This window comes from Cyprinodon variegatus, unplaced genomic scaffold, assembly GCF_000732505.1.
Source record: "Cyprinodon variegatus isolate N-32 unplaced genomic scaffold, C_variegatus-1.0 Scaffold719, whole genome shotgun sequence".
Lineage (NCBI taxonomy): Eukaryota > Metazoa > Chordata > Actinopteri > Cyprinodontiformes > Cyprinodontidae > Cyprinodon > Cyprinodon variegatus.
In genome coordinates this window covers 157,414-160,818 of record NW_015151172.1, presented here as the reverse complement: position 1 = coordinate 160,818, position 3,405 = coordinate 157,414, and positions in this window count along the sequence as shown.

Here is a 3,405-nt window from a genome sequence, read left to right as displayed (position 1 = left end):
ATGGCTAGAGTACCCAGTATTGGCAAAACAAAGACTGAGTTTAGACTCTGCTAAACTAAGCATGGCGAGTGTACCCTGTATTGGCAAACACTCTGGCGTCGAGGTAGTGGCAGTCAGCAGCTTAAGAACACTCCACAGGTAATGAGGCAATGAGCTGCAGGTGTGCAGGGAGACCCAATGAGGACTGGGCACCACCTGGTGGAGGAGGAAAGGAAACACAAAAACAGACCACACAAACTGGATATCTGACACATTGATTTTTACTGATTATCTGCCTCCACTCTAAAGTAAACCCCAATCTCTTTACTAATATTTGCTCTATCCATTTACATAAGTGAGATGTCAATGCTATTGGTCTGAAGATTTTTTTCCTGGTTTATTAAATGGGAGGATTCTTGCAGTTTTCCGTTTATTAGGAACTTCACCTTCTCTCCATATTTTATTAAAAAGTTGTAATATTAATTTTAAAGTTGGTTCCGGTAACCTTCTAAACATTGCATAACATAGATTATCATCTCCTAGAGCTCAGCATCCAGTATCTTTAATAGCTATTCTTATTTCATTCATACTTATTTCTTCATCTATTGCTAAAACCGATCTATCTTTCTTTTTATAAATATAATTAAATTATTTGAGCTTTTGTTCTTTTTGATTTCTATGAATATTTCCTAGCTACTCTCATATGTGTCTATTCAAATGCCCTCAATGACTCAATAAAGGATGAACTAGCTACCCTTGGTGAGCCCAAGACGCTGGAGGACCTAATCAAACTTTCGATCTGTTTGGACAACTGGATTCGAGCCCGAGCCAAAGAGAGAGGTAAAAGGTCATCTCCTGCTAAACCTCTTTCTGCAACTAACCACCCAACTTTAACTGAGGCCTTTTCCAGTCCTCCTACTCCTGAACCTATGCAAATAGGTAGCATGAGGCTGAGTACTGAGCAGAAGCAGTTCCGCATGCGGGCCAAGCTTTGTCTATACTGTGGTGAAGCTGGCCATTTTGTGTCTGTTTGCCCCCTTCTGCTAAAAGCCAGGGTCCACCAGCAAAGGCGAGGTTACTGGCGGAACAGAAGATCACTCCCACTTTTGCTCTGGATGGCATAAATCTGTCAGGACTCCTGTTTTTTGTGTTTGTGTTTCTGTGTTTGTCTCCCTTCATCCACCAGAAAGCGCCTGGTTCTGGTTCACCTCCTTACACACCTGCTAATGGTTTCCTCGTTAAACGGAGTGTTCTTAAGCTGCTGACTGCCACTGCCACTCAGTTTTTTGCTGAGTCAAACTGAGCTTTGTTTACCTGAGTTTAACTTTGTTTTTGTCTTTGCCTCTCGGCAGGAAGTCAGCCTGCGAACTGGATTTCTCAAACCTTCACTCCCTGGAAGGATCAACTGAGCTGGGATTCAAACAGGAGGTTTGGATCCACTTTCCCCAAGAGATCGTTTGAGCTTCTCACTGAGAAAGGGATATTCTTGAGTACGACCCGTTTAAGTACTGCAGGAAATCTGAGTCCAGGCGTCAGCCGGACTGTGGCTCTGTGGTGTTTCTGGTGGCCATCCCTGCAGATGGATGTGAAAGAGTTTGTCTTAGCCTGCCCGACCTGTGCTTGGAACAAGTCTCATAAGCCTCAAGCTGGGCTATTACAGCCATTGCCCATTCCCAAACGATCCTGTTCTCATACTGCTAACGACTTCATCACTGGAATTCCCATCTCCAAAGGTATGACCTCCATCCTAACCATAATCAACCGTTTTTCAAAGGCCTGCCACCTTGTCTCATTAAGGAAACTACCCATAGCTTTTCAGACGGCCCAAATCCTGGTCAAACATGTTTTTCGCCTACTTGGGATTCCCTAAGACATTCTATCGGACCGAGGACTTCAGTTTATATCTCAGGTTTGGAGAAGTTTTTGTTCGGCCCTTGGGGCCACGGTCTCACTCACCTCTGGCTATCATTCACAGTCAAACAGACAAGTCGAGCGCATGAAACAGGAGTTGTAAGCCACCCTCAGATGCCTGACTGCCACTAACCCCACCGATTGGAGCCAATATCTTCCCTGGGTTCCCACAATTCACACACCCCTCTGCCACAGGTCTGTCCCCTTTTGAAGTCTCATTGGGGTATAACCCTTCCCTTTTTCCTGCTGAGGAGGCAGAAACTGCCGTCCCTTCCGTTCAGCATCACATTCGCCGCTGCAAAGCAGTCTATAGTAGGACTGCAGCGGCTCTCGGACGCACTTCTGAAAAAATGTTGATTGGCTGACCGCAGGAGGAGGATCGCCCCTACCTTCACCCCTGGCCAAAAGGTTTGGCTGTCCACTAGAGACCTTCTCCTCAAGGCCATGTCCAAGAAGTTGTCTTCCCGCTTCATTGGCCCTTGCGAGGTGGAGAGGATCATCGGCCCATCTGCTGTTCGCCTTCGTCTACCCTCTACTCTCAGGATCCACCCTACTTTCCACGTTTTCCAACTCAATCCTGTCAATTCCAGCCCTTTGTGCCCACTCGCTGAGCCCCCTCCCCCCTTGGACATTGACGGCCACCCTGCCTACACTGTGCGCAGGATTGTGGATGCCCGCCGCCGTGGATGCGGTTCGCAATACCTCGTCAACTGGGAGGGTTATGGACCGTTCTTGGGTCCCTGGATCTTTTTATTTTAGATCCATCTTTGATTAGAGACTTTCGTTCGTCCCAGACCTCCGGCTCTGCTGGACCGCCGGGTGGCGGTCGTTGAGGGGGGCACTGTTTGTGGGGGATGTTTGTGTGTTTTTCTCTCTCCACCACCAGGTGGTGCCCTGTACTCATTGGGCCTCCCTGCACACCTGCGGATCATTACTGGAGGGGTATTTGAGCAGTGGGCTGTCACTACCTCAACGTCAGAGTGTTTGCCAGTTTTGGGTACTCTAGCCAACCTGAGATTAGCAGAGTCTAACTTAAGCTTTGTTTCTCTGAGTCTTATCAAGTTTTTGTCTTTGCTCTTCGGCAGGAAGCCTTCCTGAGTAACTGGATACCTGGACCTTCTCCCCCTGGAAGGATTAACTGAGTACACTCTGAGCAGGGGAAAACCTCCACATGATCCGTTCAAGTCCTCATCGGAAATCCAAGTGACAGTCCGCTCCTTTACTCCTCTGGGTCCAACGCTTGTCTATCTGTCCGCCCTCCAACATGTTCCCTCTTCTTCGGATTAACCCCCCACAAGCTGGATTCAATGTTTGACAAGATTCCCCTCCAACGTGAGTCCCTCTCCAGTAATATTCAAGCCTCAGTCAAATTTCCTATTGTCCCTGAACTGATCACTGTGATCTCCCCGTCAGACTTTCCAGTTCTGGTTCACCAGTCCACTGAGTTCCAGATCCAACTTCTGTATTTCATCTACATTTAATAAACCTGTTCAACTTTTCCCCATGGTCTCTTTT